At 42.4% G+C, this 21,248-nt stretch overlaps 1 long non-coding RNA gene across 3 annotated transcripts in view; it reads left to right on the forward strand.

Annotated features, from left to right (window-relative positions):
* Positions 1–834: 834 nt before the first annotated feature.
* Positions 835–21,248, forward strand: part of LOC140916574 (uncharacterized) — a 110,181-nt gene continuing 89,767 nt past the window's right edge. For all 3 annotated transcript variants that reach the window (XR_012160555.1, XR_012160554.1, XR_012160556.1), the window contains exon 1: positions 835–984. This is a non-coding gene — a long non-coding RNA (uncharacterized lncRNA). The remainder of the gene's footprint in view (positions 985–21,248) is intronic.

The following is a 21,248-nucleotide window of genomic DNA, read 5'->3' on the forward strand; positions in this document are numbered from 1 at the left end:
TGTAAAAATAGCTCTTCAGCAAAGCTGGCCTTCATAATGGTGGAATGGCATGTGTCTCTGGAGGAGCTTTCAAGGTTTCCAAGAGTCCCAGGCGAACAAAGACTTTTGTGCCTTGTTTCTTAAAATTTACTGTTGTGAAATTAAAACCAAACAAAACAAAAACAAAACCCTAGTTCCGTTTAGCTACTCTTTTTTTCAACTGCAAACTACGGATTCCTTTAAAATATTTATTTTTGCCACCTGATGTTCCTGCATCTGAAAAATGTGGCCAATAGAATTTACCTAAATAAGTTCCCTTCGCATCTGGGTGAGAGTGGCAGAGTCTCACCTGTTCTCTCTTAGCTAGGATTTAACAAATATAGAGTGAAGATCTTGTTCACTTCCCTTTCTCAACAGAGCTAAAGAACCATATCCTGATCCCTGTTTTGAGCCATAGAATCATAGGACTGGAAGAGACCTTGAGAGGTCATCTAGTCCAGTGCCCTGCACGCAAGGCAGGACTAAGTATTATCTATGCTTAATTCTAAGGTTAAAAATTCAGAAGTCTTACTTCATCATCTTTCTTTCAACTTTAGATTTTCAACCCTATAAAATAAGAACTTTTTTTCTGGCCTTGTGGCTTAGGATCAGGCTATGGATCCGCAACAATTTCTGCCTGTGAAGAATCTCCTTACTCACTTACTGTGGCTCTTTAAGGGCAAAATCATTCTGTTAGATTTGTGCACTGATCTAAACAGATGGGCAGAGCCAATGGCACTGAGGCAGACTGCATCTCAGTGGAATCCCCAAGGTCATCAAGAGCTGAGCCAAGATCAGACCAATAGACTGAAACTGCGTCAGGGTCAGGTTTAAAGGTATTCCCACCGCAGGCAGCTCTTCTGTAAGCTTGAGAAGTGGACAGAGCCAGTAGGGGATGATGCCTGGGGAGTCGGGAAAAAGAAGGCACATCAGGAGGAGAGGAAGGACACCTTCATCGAGCTGCAGGTTGGAGAACTATGTAACTTTTCTGTTTGTGTTAAAAAACATGAGGAAGAATGCTCATTAGATAATGGAATTTTTCCCCTGTGATTGTATTATGATTTTTGAAGATATGTTATAATATTTTAAAGTTTCTTTTTGCATGTGAAAATAGCGTGATTATATTTTAGATGATATTGTTTAGCTCATTGGCTATATTTTACATCTGTACATCTATATTGTATTTTATTAAGTTTAGATTTTCTCTCTCCCTGTCTGTATCCCTCTCGATACATACATGCACACACACACACAATTTTAGGGTCCCATTCTGCTCCCATTGGAGTGACTGGGATTTGGGGGTTGGACTAGATGACCTTCTGGGGTCCCTTCCAACCCTGATATTCTATGATTCTATGAATGGGAAATGTCCCATTAACTTTAATGGGCACAGGATGAGGACTTATATTGTAGTAATGATATGGCTACAATGTTTCTGGAAAGGGAGGGTAATTCTTTTCTCTGCTTCCATACATATGTACTGAAACATAACAGTAAATAAAAATGAAGCACCAGAACCTCAGCTGGGGTCTATTGGCATAGCTGTTTTGACTTAATTGGTGGTTTGCCAATTTATACCAATTGAAAATCTGGCCCACAAGTCTTAAACAGTGCATAACATTGAATAAAATATAAAATGCAGGCAAAATAAATTGATTTAGTCTGCAAGTAGTTTTGTAAACTTTAAGAACTGTAATCAGACACAAGAGACAATGTCTTCCTTCATTTCTAATGTGTTGCTCCTCATGTTTTGTGATAGGTTAGCTTGCAAATTACAATTTTGTTAATGAAAAACAGTTTAACTTAAACCAATGGAAATTAAAATGGCTTAACTTTGAATACATTCAAACCTTTTTTAAAAATTAAAAGTACCCTACTTCACCAATTTCTTTACCTCCCTATGCCTAAAGCTTAGAAACGGCTCTCTACTATAATTTCATTGTGGTTACAAAGCGTGGAGCAAATAGGGACCACCTTTTAAATGTGACATACAAGGCCCCTGTGTGCTAGTTGTTTCATGCAACCTGTGCATTGGGGCAACTCACAGGCCCAGGGATCCACCCTTGCAGAGCAGCTTTCAGGGTCAGGGTATGAAATTGCAATCACAGTAGTGAATTTCCATTGCTATATTTTTGTGTATGCAAAACTTTGGATTTGAGCATATAAACTAAGTTGTTCACAGACTAAAAATGTGGCGACAATAAAATATGCCCATAATAGTACAGGTGGGATTGTGGTCTCTTTGAAAATTCTGAGTTCACTTACAGTTGTTTAATCCCCATACAAACCCGATTCTCATTTAGAATAAGGACTCATTTCCACTCTGATAGTATAAAAAGGTTTTAAAGGGATGTAAATGTAACATGCCAGTGAGGTATGAAGAAACCTTTGACTACATGAGTAGTAGGTTTGCACAGACGTAACTAAAAGCAGAAGTGGGGCCACTGTGCCTTTGGTGTACATGATAATTTATCTGCTATCCTTTCAGGCTGCTCAGCAAATCTCTGCATGGTTCTGTAATCCACATGTAACCTTTTGGCAGGTGGTTAATGGAAGCAAAAAGGGTTCGATATATCTAGGCTCCCTCTTGACAAGTAACTAAATTGGCTCAAGCTCCTTCCCAGAAATCTAGGAAAACTAAACACACCCTCCCTGAGTACCTTTAATGGCCAGAATTTCCCACACTGAGACTGTGTCCAAACAGAGGGATACTTATCAGGGGAAAGGGAATGTAGTCACAAACGTTGGAAACCAGCGCTGGAGTCCTAAGAAAAGAAGTGCCCTGAGGCAGGGTGTGGGAGGCTCAGGTAGGAAGCAGGTGGAGTTAGGAGGAAAATAGGGGCAGTGTGAGAGCTAGGGGTGGCCCAGGATAGCAGGGGAAACTCCCAGCGGAACCCAGCCTGTCCCTGCCTCTCTCTTATCCATGCCCAGCTCCTGCTCCCCACATGGAGCTCTTCTGTTTGGGTGCCCCTGTTACCCAGCTCCTAACATTTCTTGGCTCTCGCTCCATCCCAGGATCCCAGTGTCTTTCCTGCCCTGCTGGGTCCCAGCTGCAGGGTCTCCAACTCCCTCCACATTAACTCCCTCCTCCCTCCTGAGCACCTGCCTGATTGGGCCCAGAAATGGCATGTAGTGGCTCTGAGGAGACTGTGCAGGCGGGGGGGAGGGGGAAGGAGCTACCTGGCTTAAGACAAGTAGAAGTACCGGAATGTCATTCTGTCTCCTAAAAAAAGTGCCAGAGCAATATTTCAGAGCATTTCAGCATGACTTAAGTACTATGGGAAACCCAGCAACAGTACAGATATAGAAACACAAAGTAAAATACCCATCTCCTTCCAGTAACTTTGACACTATCCCATCTAACTCCCTTCCCACCGCTGGTGAGAATGTCCAACATATAGTGGAACTAGAAAAGGTTCAGAAAAGGGCAACAAAAATCATTAGGGGTATGGAACGGCTTCCGTATAAAGAAAGATTAATAAGACTGGGACTTTTCAGCTTGGAAAAGACAAGGTTAAGGGGAGATATGATTGAGGTCTATAAAATCATGACTAGTATAGAGAAAGTAGAAAAGGAAGTGTTCTTTACTACTTCTCATAAAACAAGAACTAAGGGTCACCTAATGAAATTAATAGGCAGCAGGTTTAAAACAAATAAAAGGAAGTATTTCTTCACACAATGCACAGTCAAACTGTGGAACTCCTTGTCAGAGGATGTTGTGAAGGCCAAGACTATAACAGGATTAAAAAAAGAACTAGATAAATTCATGGAGGATTGATCCATCAATAGCTATTAGCCAGGATGGGCAGGAATGGAGTCCCTAGCCTCTGTTTGCTAGAAGCTGGGAATGGGTGGCCAGGGATGGATCACTTGATGATTACCTGTTCTGTTCATTCCTTCTGGGGCACCTGGCCCTGGCCACTGTTGGAAGACAGGATACTGGGCTAGATGGACCTTTGGTCTGACCCAGTAGGGCCATTCTTATGTAACAGTCTCTTGACCATACCCCCTCACCCATCCACCAAACCCCACTCACAGTTGAGTTGCCATAGTTCAAGTGTCTCTTTACAGATTTGTCTCCAATCTAGCTGGTTGCCTGGTCCTGCTTGAAGGCTCTACTACCCAACCGAGCTAAGTGTTTCAGCTTTATTAAGGTGTCTGTAGGTGGAGCTCACCAGACCTGTCTCTGCAAACATTAGCTTTTCCAGAGAAGTCTTTAGTCTGTATCATCTACCATAGCAAAGTACCCACAGAGGAAGAGACAGGAGTTCCTCAGGACTACTGAGCAGATCTTAGTTGCTTGAAAAATGAGACATATACATTCTCTCTCCTCCTTTTCCCCTAAGCCCTACCCTCAAAGTCCATGTATGTATGGTTATGGTGACTTCCCAAGTGTCACTATAGGAATTGTGGGTAGCAGCCTATGCAAATGAAGTTTTCTATGGAAATAATTTCCCCTTTTTACCAATAGAGATAGAATGATTTTTCTCCTCTGGAGCTTCTGGCCATAGGGCTTACATACATGTGTATTTCTTTAATACTCGAGTACTGAATTCACGTCTTGATTGTACAGGCTGAGTTTTTGAATCTTGACCTTTCACATTATTTCTCATCAGGGCAGAGTAAATCCTGCAAAGGGTATAAAGGGGGAAGCAGCTGCTGAACTTATCAGTGGCTTGCTGTATGAATTTAGCAGCAGTGAAAGCTGTATTTGATCAGCTTCACTGTCATCAGTGGAAGTCATTGTAGCCATTACTAACTAATGAATTGTTTAAGGGGACATAATGGCTAGTTTGTCTAGTCAAAATGCTATAAACACAACCTTTGAAAACAGTGTTCTATTAACTCACAAGAAAATGGACTCCATTGTTCTTTAATTTTTTAAATGGGATGTATTCCAAATCAATTAAGGAGCTAAGACAAATTTCCTGGTGTATTTGTGGTATCTAACTGTTCTTTTGAGTTGCTGATGAAAAAAGATAGCTGCAGTGTAACAGTCAATGGACCAATGAATCAGGTAAAGGAACCAGAAAGGAGATTTATGTAATCTTAATATGAATAAATTGGCTCCCAAAGGGCCATTAAATAAGACATGTTTGCCTTCTTCCTAAGACTCCCAGTGGTTTTTAATAATGAACACTTATATTTAAAGGCTTCTGATGTTTCTATATTCCTTTGAGTGGCCAGAAAATATTCATGCCTCTTTATTGTTAGTGTGTTTTCATTAAGGGCATTTCCTCCTGCCTATTTTGGTGTTCACAAAAGATCAGATAATAGATCTGAATATAAGAGATCCCCTCCTTATGCATAATAAAACTAAGTGCATTTCTCTTTTGATATATTGAATTAGTCCAACCTTTCTGCCTGGATCAATTGACTTGTATTCTGATTTATCCACATAGATTGTGGCCCAATAAATCAAACAAAGAGGTTTATAGTTTTAATATCAGAGTTTAATGTACTTTTTCCAGAGTGCAGAGGCCCCTACCTAAATACCAGCAGGCCTGCAGTTAACTCCCTGCTCAAATCTCCTGGTAGCATAAAGGATGTGGTAATGGAGCAGGGATATTTGGCAGATGGATTAGGAGGTAGGCCGGAGAAAGCTATAAAAACACGGGGTGGGATCCCTGGAGGTACTTAGGCCCTAGAGCCCCTTGGCACCTAAGTATTCAGGGTACAAGTTCCCTCTGTGCCTATGTTTCAACCTTTGGGCCTGCACACAGCTGCCTCCGTCTAGACATCCAGATGCCGTCTGCTGCCTAAGCCCCAGAGTGATTCATGAGTCAGGGAAAGACAGGGGTTTGGCCACCTAAGTCACATGTGGGGCCTGATCTGGGGGGCATGCTCAGAGGTTACCTACTGGCTTGGGATCCATTCAAAATCCAGCTAGAGGAGCAGGTGGTGGTGCTGCCCACCTTATAACTTTAAGCCCAGGTTCAATTCCCCCCCCTCTGTCAGAAGGGGAGAAGAGGGGGTTTCCCACCTCTCAGGAGAGTGCTCTAATCACTGAGCTATGGGATATTAACATTGAGTGCCCTCAGTCTCTTCTCGTGAAGCTGTTGCACTCTGGATAAATAATGAAGAGTGGTTGGATCAGGGGGACTGGACACTGGGATCTCCCAACTCCCAGGTGGGTGCCATAACCACTGGACTACACAACCTCACTCTCTGTCTGGTCCAATAACTATTTAAATATTTATCTACAGTGGAACAGTTTGATCCATGATTGGTTATGCATCTAACCATTAGGCTAAATGTTATAAAGTGGGCACCTCCTCCTCCTCCTGCCATTTTTGGGTGGAACAAAGCAGGCACCTAACTCAAACCCTCAAGAGATTCCTTGAGTACCTAAGCCATCTGACTCTAGGCAGCAGGTTCCTGTTTGTGGCTCCCTGCAGCTTGGAGTTAGGTCCTTATGTCCAAGAGAGGAGCGGGGCTCGGACACAGCAGCATTTCCCACTGAAGCAACTCCCCACCTTATCTGCTGGCTATTGTGGATCACATTCTTAGGGGCCTCTCTCTCACCCTTCATTGTGTAGGGTGTTAAGAACCTAACTTGGCTTTGTGAATCGCTGTCGTTCCTTTGGTTTTCTAGGTGCCTAACTTTTGCTTAGGATTGCAATGCCTAAGGGTATATCTACACAGCCATGGCAGTGCTTTAACATGGCTGTGTAGTCACGGCTCCAGTGCTGGGAGAGAGCTTTCCCAACGCTGTCATAAAACTACCTCCGCAAGAGGAATAGCTACCAGCGCTGTAGCACTGTCTACACTGTTTTTTCACACCCCTGAGTGAAGAAAGTTTCAGTGCTGTAAGTGGCAGTGTAGACAAGGCCAAGTCCCTTCCTAGATCCTATCTTTGCTCCCTGCTAAGTCCAAGGGAAGAACTTGGGAAGTGGAAGACCTCCACCCCTGCTCCTGGGCTGCAGTGTGAGCAGGGACTGTTTAATTTGCTTTTCAGTTTGTGGAAACTTCTGCTCTCTCTTGTGGTGGTACTGTTTTTGAATGCTAAATCTCGCAAACACAATCTTGGTGAGACCTTTTTTCTGGGTGAGAGACCCTGTGTACTCCTGTTACATTAGATAGCCAATACGGAAAAAACGGCATCATATTCATCAGGCACTAATCATTATACTGCCATTGAACCAGGGGCTGGTGTTTTTAGACTGAACATCTGCCTTGGGATCCCCTTTTCTAAATACGCTATCAACATAAGAAGATAGCCAGAAAAGGACATTCAACTATTTTGTTTCCCAGGGTTCTGAAATGGATGCAACTTGACCAACCATTTTATTAAAAACGCATTCCTTTGAATGTTTCTCAAGTAGTGAACCTGACACAAGTAATTCTCACTTTTCTAGCTAGTCAGTCAGGCTGCAGACAGAAGGGCTGGAAGTCGGGGTGCTGCTCCACCCCCTGGCTTGACGTGGATTTCATTATAGACAGGGTTTACAGTTTGGTTCAATGGCTCTCAGCACCCCTACTATACAAATTGTTCCAGCACCCCTGGCTGCAGAGGGAGGTCCAAAAAGCAACAAGGAGAGGAAAAATATTCAGGCAAGCAGCAAGGAAAAAGACTTAGGATCCGAGGACCACATCATCAGCTGGTGTTAATCAGCCTGCTGCCCATGGAGCTATGCCACTTTACTGCAGCCGAGAATATAGCTCTCAGAGCATGTGTGTAGATCAGGAAGGGGAGTGTACTGACAGAAAGGGGCGGCGGAGGACATAGAGAGGGCTGTAAAAGTAGGGATGTTAAAAAAGAAAAAAATTGAGTCTGCACTGAAGAAAGTGGAAGGACGAGTGTACATGTCTGTTTTCTGAAAGGAGGCATGACCTGAACCCACATGCACTGGGCTGCACTTCTACCCCTGTATGTTTAAGGTTAATAATTTATTTACAAATCAAAGAAGGGCAGAATTTTTTTTATACAATTCAGCACACAGTTTACTGCAATAAACAAAAGAAAGACTAAATATAGCACAGTATGAAAATCTTCTAAATAGTCATAATGTTGTAGATGCTGCACTTATTTTTGACAGTCAATGGGTCACCTACTTCTCAAGTGAGCTATATTTCACTTCTCAATTATAGACTGTTGTGTCAGTTTCAGAAATTCAATGAAAAATGCCAAATGAATGAATAAGTCAAAATATTTGAAAAACTAGATTTTCTTAGTGAGAGTTTGCAGTGCATTCTTTTTACATTGCGTTAGACATTCTAGGTAAATTAATAACCTTTTTGTACATGAAAATGTAATGTTATTCAAGATACTTATGTTGCAAAGCAACCATGGCCCAAGCTTTGGTTGTGTCACATGTGGTAAGCATTCCTAGTCGGACTGATTTTGCATCGGTGGTGTTTTAATAATAATAATGGAAAGAAAAAAAAAAAAGTCAGGCTGAGCCTTCTGGTTTTTATTTTAGCAATGGAAATATCAGAAAGGAAATAGCATGTAGTCCCCCACATGTTGTATAACATGAGTTATGCACAATGGGGCACATAGTGGAATGGAATTTTTTTCCCCATTACTGCATAGCAGCCCCCACATTTTTTAAAGAGCGGGGGAGCGTGATGGTGATGCACATTGGGCCTTTTAATACAGATAGGAAAAATGTTCCCCAACCGAGGAAATTCTATTAAATGAAGAACCTCTCTGGAGTTAGAAAGGCCCTTCTGGCCTGGTTTGGAAAGTTGTGATAAATTACATGCTATTGTAGTTGTTGAGCTGTTTTTTTGTTTAAATACCTCAGTATTTAGCAATATTGTTTATAAGCTAAATACATATTTTATTTATCAGGGGACAACTTTTTAGTTAGGGTGTGAGATGTGAGAAAAAGAAAGGTTTAAAAAAGGTTTGCCAAGACAATCTCGTATATTAGAGTGGGGTGGGTTCCTCTTGGGCCTGGGGCTTGTGCACGTTAGGGAGGAGGGAAGAAGTGTGCTAGGATCTTTCCTTCCTTCCCCTTGTGCTCTCTGCACTCAAGGGAGCATGGGGCCTGATCCAGCACTCCTCCATACAGTTTTATAGGGCTCAGAAGAAAGTAGGATCTTAGCTTGGTTCTCCTCAGTGCTAGCCCATGGAGTGGAACCCATACAATATGGGGAGTAGGTCGTCTACCATACAGCAATATCTGCGCTGTTTCTGAATAATGGAGATCTCCAGGAAGCATCCTTGAGTTTCATTCTACCACTTACCAGATGCTGAAACTAAAGGGATAGGTAAATTTTTCAAAAGTGCCCAGGTCCCATATACAAAAGAGACATAGGAGCCACAGTCTCATTTTGTGCTTCTAAGTTTCCAAGTCACTTTTGAAAATACAACTTAAGCTCTTAAGTCACTTGGGTGCTTTTGAAAATTATACTTTGTCTTATTGATAATTGTCAAGGTTCCTCCCCCACTCTGAACTCTAGGGTACAGAGGTGGGGACCTGCATGAAAAACCTCCTAAGCTTATCTTTACCAGCTTAGGTCAAAACTTCCCCAAGGTACAAAATATTCCACCTGTTGTCCTTGGATTGGCCGCTACCACCACCAAACTAATACTGGTTACTGGGGAAGAGCTGTTTGGACACGTCTTTCCCCCAAAAATACTTCCCAAAACCTTGCACCCCACTTCCTGGACAAGGTTTGGTAAAAAGCCTCACCAATTTGCCTAGGTGACTACAGACCCAGACCCTTGGATCTTAAGAACAATGAACAATCCTCCCAACACTTGCACCCCCCCTTTCTTGGGAAATGTTGGATAAAAAGCCTCACCAATTTGCATAGGTGACCACAGACCCAAACCCTTGGATCTGAGAACAATGAAAAAGCATTCAGTTTTCTTACAAGAAGACTTTTAATAAAAATAGAAGTAAACAGAAATAAAGAAATCCCCCCTGTAAAATCAGGATGGTAGATATCTTACAGGGTAATTAGATTCAAAAACATAGAGAACCCCTCTAGGCAAAACCTTAAGTTACAAAAAAGATACACAGACAGAAATAGTTATTCTATTCAGCACAGTTCTTTTCTCAGCCATTTAAAGAAATCATAATCTAACACGTACCTAGCTAGATTACTTACTAAAAGTTCTAAGACTCCATTCCTGGTCTATCCCCAGCCAAGACAGAATATAGACAGACACACAGACCCTTTGTTTCTCTCCCTCCTCCCAGCTTTTGAAAGTATCTTGTCTCCTCATTGGTCATTTTGGTCAGGTGCCAGCGAGGTTACCTTTAGCTTCTTAACCCTTTACAGGTGAGAGGAGCTTTCCCCTGGCCAGGAGGGATTTCAAAGGGGTTTACCCTTCCCTTTATATTTATGACAATAATCAATAAGGCTCTAAAAGTCACATTTGAAAATGGGATTTAGGCTTCTAAATCTTAGACATATTTTTATTCTTAAAGTGTTGATGAAGCACACCAGATCTTCTAAGAGAACTTTACATTTAACTATTAAATGCTATGTTTTAATCAAAATATAATGAAAAAAATCATTTTTAGAACTTAGAATATATGAATTCTTACACCATACTACCATTATATGCTGTAGCAATATCATATGCATTAAGATTTTCATATTGATCTCCATGGATCTATTTAAAACAACTAACATGCTAATGCTAATTTGATGAGAACACATCATGATAATGATCATCATGTCACCTGTATTAACCTCCCACAAGTGGACATTATTCATTTCAATCCACTGTGGTCCTAGTCAGTATGCAGACAGGGATAACAGTAGATAGATATATTGCCACTTTGAAGTAGCTAGCTTGGTGGGCTAATATCCATTACCCTCTAATGTGCCTTCTCATGGAGTTTGTGGTAGCCCAGGAACAAAAGAATTGCTGTGGAGGCAATGCAACAGTGTGTAGAATACAGTAACAAGGTGGGCACATGATATTGTAAAGTGTAAATCTCCAAAATTAAATTACAGTTAATTTTCACTGCAGAAGACATCTTTAGGCCTGCCCTCTATCTCCCATTATATAGCACCAGACATTCATTTCCCTGTAGCTGTCCATACTAACACAACTGTGCATTTACGTAAGTAACTGTGCACACTTCAATATGGCTTTGCCCAATCTGCAGATTTCAAGAAAGATCAGATTATTAACACTCTCCATTGCCTTTTCATTTTTTCCTGCTCGGCAAGCAGTTATGGAGCAGCATCGACTTTATTACTCTATCATTGAAAAAAGATCTTAAGTTAATACAGTATTACTGTTACTCATGACATCCTCAGAGCAAAATGGGTTTTAGTATTCAGAGTTATTCTCACAGTCTACTTCTTTGATCTTAATAGAAATCTGTTCTCACTTGTTTTTCCTCAATAACGCTACCTATGCCTACATAAATGTAATCATGCACATATTATTACTGCACTCAAAATATGCTAGACTCTTTACTCTAAGCACCTTACATTGGCAATAATAAGTCTGCCAACATTCATTTTATTTTTTGACATGACACAAGAGGATGACAAACAATGGGGAGTAGAGATGGACAAGAATTACAATAATGTTTCCTAGCTTTGGCTCACGTGCTTCTTAGTGGTTCTATTAAATTAATTCTTGATATTAAAAATTGGTGAATTAACTCACTTTTCAACAATTCACATATTTGGTCTGCCTATGGATAGAGCTGGAAAAACAATGGAAAATTATTTTCATAGCATCATAGGATTGGAGGGGACCTTGTGACTGGGTGTGCATACCCAGCACTAGCCAAGACGGGGTTAAACCCACATTATGGACAGCGGAAGTCCCACCCCGAAGGCTTGACTGACATGCTCCAGATGCTGCAGCAGTATAAAGGGAGGAAGCTGGATGCTGGAGAGGAAGGACCTGTGCTGGGAGTTCCCGGTGAGGACTGGCTTAGCCTCTGCCTGCAGAGATCGGAGGCCCCAAGGGTCATCTTGGACTCCTGCAACCAACGGAGCCCCAGGAAGTGACTGGTGCTGCAGAGCCTGGAGATCCCGAAGCCTCATGGGCAGTAGGAAGTAAGCCAGGGAAGGTGACGGAGTGGTATATCCCACCCAGGTAAGCTCATCGTCTTTCAGTGGGATTCCCTGCTGAGCCAGTGACAGGACCGCTCCGCCATTGCCAGGGCCCTGGGTTGGGACCTGGGAGAGTTGGGTAGGGCTGGACCCCCCCCTACCTGGGCCACCAGCCATCCTTGCTGGTGGCCCCGCAAGTGCTGGCTACTAGCCTGTACTATTGACTCTGGCTACTAGGCCTTGCTGCCCTGCAGCAAAGGGCCACGCTATTGACTCTGGCTACTAGGCCACACTGCCCTGCACCACAGGGCCACACTATTGACTCTGGCTACTAGGTCACGCTGCCCTGTATCAAAGGGTAGCTCTATTGCCTCTAGCCATTAAGCCATGCTGCCCCGGCCCCAGGGCTATTAACTTTTTGCTGGTCCTTAGACCCCAGGGTGGTAAGGTCAGAAACGGACAAGTGGACTTAACAGCTGTGTCCGTGTACCCCCTGGCACCCGCCTTTCTGGCCAGGGTGTGCATACACCATCACACATGGTGGAGAATGTGGGCAATGAGCAGGAGTTGCTGAGAAGTCCAGAAGAAGGGAACTAGACAGCGAGACCCCCCCACACCAGTCAGAAATGGATACCGAGAAACTCCTGAAGTGGATGTTAGAAAGTCAGCAGCAGCAGGCAGCCCAGCAGCAGCAACAGCAGGCCCAGCTGATGCAGCAGATGGCAAGTCAACACCAGCTCCAGATGACCCAGCCTCAGGAGCAACAACAGCAGCTGCTTTGTGAGTTGGCTGCCCAGCACCAGACTCAACAGGAGTGTCTGATCCAGCAGGTGGCAACGCTATTATACCTGGTCGGACCATCATGGCCCATCCCTGAGTTGTTTCTAGTCACCTTTGAATGGGTCGCTACAGCTGACCGTTGGCCCCCAGAGCACTGGGCCACATTATTGGCCCCCCTATTTAACTAGCCAGGCATAGCCCACCTACCACAGCCTCAATCCTTGTGAAGCCTTGTAGTATCCCCGAGTGAAATCCGCCATATTGGATCACACTGGAAGTAGCCCGGAGACCTACCACCAGCAGCTCTGCAAAGAATGAAACCCCCCTGGAGCTCGACCACAGCCTGTGGCCTAGCACATGTGGGACTATTGGTGGAGATGATTGAACCTGCAGAACTTAACTGGGCCCCAGGTGGCAGAGACAGTGGCCCTAGAACAATTCATGCAGATACTGCCAGCAGGTGGGAAGGAATGGGTAAAATGCCGGTGATGCTGGCGGAAGCCATGGACCTAATGGAGGGCTGCCTGGTGGCTGATGGGATCGAGGCCTGACCCCGGAGGTCTGGGAGCCCAAAAAGGAGAGAGAGGCCGGCGGGGGGAACCCACAGAGGATGGAGCAGGGAGAATCCCAATGCCTATCCTGACTACCATTCACCAAACCCCCCAGTCCCAAACTCCAATGACATGCCAGCCAAACCCAGGCTAGAAGTGAAGGGCACCCACACAAGGGATGAGGCCCACCACAGGAAGACACTGGGCCCACGGAGACCCGAGACCACTGCTGGGAGTACACCCAAGAAGGGCACTTTCAGCGGGAGTGCCCATATATGGATTGTAACTACGGCCAAGTTTGGGTTGCTGGCCAAAGAGCACAGAAACGGGACTCAGAGAAGCTCCTGGTCCCTATATGAGTAAAAAAGATCCACACAACCGCACTAGTTGACTCCGGATGTACCCAGACTCTCATCTGGGAGGGGTTAGTCCCCGGCCTTAAACTCTCTGCGATGCAGATGCATCTGCAATGTATCCATGGTGACATCCGCCCTTATCCCACTGCCAGGGTGAGGATCAAGATCTGCCACCAGGAGGAAGTCCTCCATGTAGGTGTGACCCCCCAGGCTAGCCTACCCAGTACTGCTGGGGCAGGACTGGCCTGAATTCAGGGAGATCCTCCAGAAATACAAACAGCCAGCCCTGCAAGCTGTACACCATATAATCTTAAAGACAAGACAAGGCTTTTGCAGACATTGTCATAATTAGTTTGCAAAGACATGAAACCAATCTTGTTTGCAATGAAAATATGTTTCCCACCTTCCCAAGAACATCATCCTCTATTCTAAATATTGCTAACCAAAGTGTTAGCAAACATTCATATTCTAAATACATTCTAATCAAGGGTGTCAGCATGAGAATATCTGCATCACCTCATGACATGACAATGTTTTAGGACCAAATTCTGTGTGCCTTATTCTTGATAGTGCTGCTGAGATCAGTAGTGGAAGCAATCATGTTTTAGCCTTTAATCTGGTTTTCCAACGAGTTTTTAAGAAGAGCTTTAATTACATTGTGCTGGATTATTTGTAGTGCTGAGAAATATAAATACAATTATTCTACTGTTAAAGATCCTCATTCATGTAAATGTCTACCAGTTTTTGCTCTATGCAATCCTATTCGAGCCCCCAAATATCACTTTAGTGAGAGGAGATCAGGTTCGGGTATTAACTACAAAGTCTGGTGAACTGCAACATATTACAACAACATTTATGCACAACATCATCATGTTATGACTTGATCTCTGCAAATACTGGATTTTTCAGGTTGCTAGCAATTCTGAAAAAAGTAGTTTGCAGTCAAACCAAAATCTTTATTTAATTTTTTCAAAGAAAAACAAAATGTGTTCCAGGTTGAATGAAATGTTGATTTCAATATATTTTTAATTTAAAAATAAATATATTAAAATATTGAAATAAACTTCAAAGGAAAAGGTGTTGCAAACTGAAGAATTGAAACATTATTTTGAATATGTTGAAATGAATTATTCCAAATTTTTTGGAATTTTCTGGGATTTTTTGCCTGACACAAACAATTTGGAAAAACCAACATGGATTCATAACATGTTGCATTTTGTAAAAATATGCATTTTTCACAAAAAAAGTAGCTTGAAAAATGTTGCCCCGCTCTAATCATGCCTATGTCAGCTGAAATTCTGAGACCTTAATTTGGCAGGCTTGAGAACGGCCGTTTTGGATGGGTTTGGATTTCAACATGATCTGGTCCCTATAGTCACATGATGGAAAGAAGAGGGTTGAGAGAGAAGCTTGATGGAATTTGGATCAGCTCTGCAATACAGGAAACTCAGCTGGCATAACTCCAAACTGTAATTTGCCTTTTCTCCTCATCGTCGTACACAGTTGACACAAGGGCCCATCACAGTTTCAGTACTGGTACTCAAGGGAGTATAAGGATGCTTTGGTGCACACAGGATCCACCAGAGGGTAGAGAAGAGGAGGAGTCATGCCCCTGCTGTCCTACTTTGACCCTGCTTATAGAATAGACTGGATCACAGGCAGAGACTCTTTTTTTTCTTTTTTTTGCTGGTGGGTGCTGCCTCCCCCACTCTGCCCCAAGACCCCACCCCCACGCTGCCTCTTTCCACCCCATCTCTGCCCCCTCCCCCGAGGCCTCCCTGCCTGTCATTCACTCTTCTTCACCACCACCCCTGAGAGCCTCCCTCTTGCTCCTTTCTGCCCCCTCCTACTTTAAGGGCAAACGACGGGGAGAGGGGGCAGAGAGAAGTGAGCGACAGAGGTTTTGGGGAAGAGGTAGAGCGTGGATGCGATTATCAAGGGCCTTAGGGCACAGCACGGGTAAGGCCACAGGCTGTGGGTACTGAGCATCCCCCTATTTTTTTCTTTGGATGCTTGAGCCCTGGGGCCTATGGGCTGGGCGCACCAAAGGAAGCGGACGGCACTGGCCTAAAGGCACAATCCCTCCCCATTTTCCCATGGGCAAGCAGCTGTGCACTAATCCTTGCTTGGGCCAGTGGGTAAATGCCACAGTATGGCATAACAGAGCAGCAATCTGCAAAAGTAAGAGAGAAAAGGATTTAAGATAGTTAGCAATAAATCATAGCAGATCAATTAACATTTGTAGAAAAAAATCACATTCAATGAGATCTGACCCATGCCCTTTATTTACAAATTTCATGGTGTTATCTCCTTATAATAATTATTGTGGTATCTTCATATTGTTGTACTTGATTGTGCTCAGTTATGCATGGCTGTATTTTACTTGATATTTGCATGGGCTTCCTTTAAACATCTTGACTTGTACACTTCAGTAAATAAAGCAAGCATAACACACCTGGAATGATAATTAACCAATATATCATAATGTTGCTTTAGCACGCCTAGAGTTAAAGCAGAATTGGTCTATCTCGTAAGCCCTGATTTGGGAGGCTTAAATATCTCCGATCTTTCTCTCTAGGCATAGTCAGCACCTATTTCATTTTATTACATCTCCAACAAGCTACTTCTTTAACCAAAGCACTATTGCTCAACAACAGCAAACTATCAACATAACCTTGTCATTTCAATTTTTCACACATTTTCTCAGCCCATGTGTTCTATATCTTAGTGAATTCTTATCTCCCCGCTCCACTGCCAAAGGCATGTATGTAACAAAGCTTCATCTCTGAAATGTCAAAAATAATGGGGAAAAAAACCAAACCCTCACAAGAGAAATTGGCCACAGCCACTCCTGTGGATCCAAAACTCTTAGACTTCAGTTCATTAGCAGACCCTAAGTTGGATGGCTGTGCTATCACCTGCATGCTGCTGTGCTGTCTGTTTGCCAAAGGGCAGCAACAAATACCTCTTGAAGAATTGCTTAGTGTCAGAACTGGCTGCCAACTAGAATGGGAAACAAAATCCCATTGCACTACAAGTGAGCTTCCTTCCTTTTCTTCTTCCACTACCAGATGGTCTTTTCAAATGCCCAGACACACGTTACAGAGAGAAGAACTAAAGACACATAGTGGCTGCAAAATAGATGTTACAAACAACACTGAGACTAAGGATATTTTACTCAATTTCAAGATTTTCTGAAAAACATTTTGTGTTATTGAATTGTCTGAATGTGACATTGATTAATGCACTTTGCATCATTTGGCTGAAATCACAACATTTTTTGCAAATGGTTGGCTTGCAGCATGGTGGCGGGGCATACAACTCTACTCTGGGACGTACCGAAGAGCAACATTGCAGCTGATAGTAGGCAGGAAATCTTCAGTACCTCTTGAAATAAATCCAAATCAGTGCTAGTAGAATAAACCGGTAGCAGAGAAACCGAAGGCTTCCATCTTGCTCTTATGGATCAAGCTGGTTTAATTTTTAAAAGCCAGAGAGAGAAGGGTAGTGACAAGTAGGGGCCAAGACAAATAGCACAGCCTGTCCCCTGATGAAAATGGACAACAATTACCGCTGAATATCAACATTTATCCAGACAATGGTGATAGAGATACCACAGCTATTGTAACCACAAGACAGAACTACAGATACAAATGGGGGTAAGTGCTGACTTTATAAGCGACCTCTCCGCATTGTTGCGCCACCATTGATGCAACAGTTTTACAACTGTTCAACTTGTTCAAAAAGAATTAGTAACATTCGGAATAGGACCTGACATTTACATGAGCAACAAGAATATCCAGAGTGACAATAGTAAATATTAAAAATCAAACGAGTTTAGGAAGGGCTATAAACACTCACGTTTCAGGACATAAGATGACCACTATCTATGGGAGCACGTTATTCCATAATTACCTTTCTTGAACCTTGAGAGCAGCTGGTACTGGCCACTGTTGAACACAGGTTACTGGATGAGATAAACCACTGGTCTGATCTGAAATGACAATTGCTAAGTTCCTGTGTAACTCAGAAAATGTTAATTATAGCTCACAACTGAGATTGGATTATCAAGGTTCCTCTTCTGAGTAAGTTCTGTCAGGAGCCATTGGCAAAATTACGAAATATACTAGAACAATAATATACACAGTTAAAGAACAGGGAGTCACCACTCCATCATCTAAGAATTTACTTCTAAGTGGTTGAAGCCAGGTCTTGCCGTTTAATGCACATCCAGAAAGTCTTTTTTAAAAAATTGAATTTCTATGTTGTTCATGTTGTTTCCAAAGGAGGCTAATAAGAAACATTTCAGTCATTGCCATAAGAGTAATGGGTGATCTAATGCAAACACAGTGGGTCATTGTAACATTATCACAGCTTTGTGGACCAGTACCCAAATGTTATAGCATGTCAGTCACAAAAAATTTGGCAATGTTTCACTCTGGCTGCTCTGTGCCTTTCCCAGTTCCACGTCACATGTCATCAGCATTCATTAATAGGTTTGAAATAGATCACACACACAAAGTGGGCAACATGAGACTTGAGCTACTGCACCATGTGGTATGTGGATTACCCCCAAGTCTCTGAACCAAGGATTTGCTACATCAGACATTACTTTAGGACAGTATGAAAAGTCAGGTTTTCAGTCCACAATATTTTGTGCCAGAACTGAGCAATGCAATGGATTTTTTATCTTCCTTTTTAGTGCCATAGGAAAGCAATGAAGCTGAAGAACATAGCCATTGACACCACCTCTAAAAACAACAACATCATTGAACCGTAGTACTCAGAATCTGGGCACAGAGGGTATCAACCTTCTGATAAAGCCAGGAGACACATGACAAAAAGGGAAAAGTTACTCTTTGAAAAGCAAATTGTATAACGATCAAGTGAATGACACCAAATCAGACTGCCATCTGGCACTGAAATTGGTCTAAACTCTGCAATTTTGCTGCATGACATTTCATGGAAGAATAGATGGGAAAATATCTGTGCTTTAGTCAAACACAAAGTGTCCATTTGCTCGGGTTTATCTTGCCTTTTTTTTTTTTTATGTCCCACAGTAGGTGTTCCATGGCATTCTTCAGTCACTGGTTTGTCCTTGGTGGAGAAACAAATATATTTTAAGAAAAGATTTAACACTGGTGGCTTATGATAGGGCCTCTAACAAGCAGTTGTTTTTCTCATTGCTCTTATGCAATGTACGGTTACTTCTCTTCATGCAATGGCAGCAGTACTGAATACAATTCTTCAGGTAAAAATACACCTGAACTGATCTTTCTGTGGAGGTGGAAGTTCACTTGGTACTTGAAAACCATGTGTCTGGTGTCATCTGTAGGTAGCAGGTTGGGCATTACAATCTTGGATCATACCTACCGTGCTAAGAAATACTTGTTAGATGTTTGGTACACAATCCCATCTGCACTTCTTTTTACAGTCTCCGTTTTGCTCTTATGTCCAAGCATTTGATTAAAAAAAACACTCACAGACACAACCAAAGACCTCAAATTCCAATTAGAACAAATTCTGGACATGACTCCTGAGCTTGGAACAATCAGTTAGCAATATTTGTTACTCATTTGCATTGGAAACCTAAGGGACAAACTACATGCTAGCTGCCAGCATGGATTGCTTTGCTTGCCAAATTTGGACTCTCTGGCGAACAACTCATTGCTTTTCTAATTAACTCACTATAGCCACCATTTGCATAAATAAATTTCCTAATTGAAGCTTCCTGCATGGCATAACTTTGCACAAATACTGGGAGGACACATCCTGTGAGTAAATTGTAACCTACACATAAACATGTTCTTCTATTCATGGATTCCATACTGAAACTATTCACAAGAGCTGTATCTCCAGTATGTGAGATGGGTTGCTTTGGGTTGTGTTAACTGATCTTTTGCTTATGAATTTTATAAATGGGATAAAGGAGTCACAACCTTCCGGATCAGACTTTGTAATTAACAGGTCACTGTTCTAGGGGTTCAGCTAAGAAATCATAGGATCTGAGGGTTGGAAGGGACCGCAGGAGGTCATCTAGTCTAACCCCTTGCTCAAAGCAATCCCCAATTTTTGGCTCAGATCCCTAAATGACCCCCTCAAGGATTGAACTGACAACCCTGGGTTTAGTAGGCCAATGCTCAAACCACTGAGCTATCCCTCCCAGCCCTGGCAAGCATAGGTCATTAGTGAATATCTTACTAAGAATTTATAGGAACCTTTAAAAAACTTAAAGGACTATAAATAGAGCTATCTGAATTTTTGCATGAGAAAAAAAGACATGGTAGTTGTCAAGGGTACAGAAACATTAGGAGTTTATTTTTGGTTGATAAAATAAAATTTGAGAAGAACATAACTTGGAAAGGAAAGTCTCAGTTGTGAAAAATATTGCAAGCAGCTTGTTAAAATCACTAGTAAAAGAACATGCAGCATGAGAAGAGCATAAAGATATTGAGACGGAGTTTGCTTTTGGAAATGTACTGGGCATGGCCTGCCTCTTTAATGTTTGTTGTTGTTGTAGGGTATTTGGGTAGCATTCCCTGAAATAATTAGAATTAATGGAAAAGAAGCAGTTGGTGGGAGGGATTCTCTGGTCAGAGTAGGAAACAAGATGAATAAATAAAATAAAAGATTCCCACATCTGAAAATTGGAGACTATAAATGCTGGAGCAATGTGGAGCTGAAGCTGACCTTCCATGCTAACCAGTTCATAGGCAAGTTAGCTGCATAAAAACTATATCTGCAAGATCAGACCAGAATGTTTTTCCCCCCAGGAATCAGATAAACAGATCATAATAACTTATAGGGTTCCATTAAGGTAGAAATGTGCCCTGGACTGTAATGCCTGTAGATGGATTTGAACTGAAGTAAGCTGTGCTAGATTTCTCCAAAGCTAAATGTCGTCAAACTTTTGAGTGGCAGAATTGCTGAGACTGCCACTGCTTGCTGAGTGGAGTGAAACAGTACAACTTTATGAAGTTTCTTCTGCTGGGGCCATATCCTACTGAGCAGAACACTTTGCCATGCCACTTGATCTTGCTACAAAAATTCTTCCGAGTGCGTTCCTCATGGGGAAGTGGAGAATTGTAGATTTAAAGCAAGTAATGAATCGACTTCAGCATCCCATGTAAACCTTCATCAACTAGCTTCCATTTTAGGGACTGCTCTCTCCTACCTTTAACGTGATGCTCCTTCACATACTAATCACAATGTACTTTTTAGGAACTATTTCATGTGCTGGAAGTCTTAAAACAAAAAGTAAGACTTAAATCAAGAAGACTGACTCAGCAGACTTGCCAATATCTCCTGAGGCAGTTTAAAATGGGGCAAAGATCATACACAATTGCTGTGACAAACTCCACACAGAGCAGCAGTTGGTTACAGTCTATGTATCAGTATGCTGGAGAGACCAGCCCCAGGCAGAACCCCAGCATGCAGTTCTTAAGAGTAATAATCTGCATGGGAACTGTGCATAGAGGCTATTATCAGTCTGAAAATAAACACACACAAATAAAAGGACTGTACACTGAAAGTAGAATTGCAATATTTACAGTTAATC

Source organism: Lepidochelys kempii, chromosome 8 (genome assembly GCF_965140265.1).
Source record: "Lepidochelys kempii isolate rLepKem1 chromosome 8, rLepKem1.hap2, whole genome shotgun sequence".
Classification (NCBI taxonomy): domain Eukaryota; kingdom Metazoa; phylum Chordata; order Testudines; family Cheloniidae; genus Lepidochelys; species Lepidochelys kempii.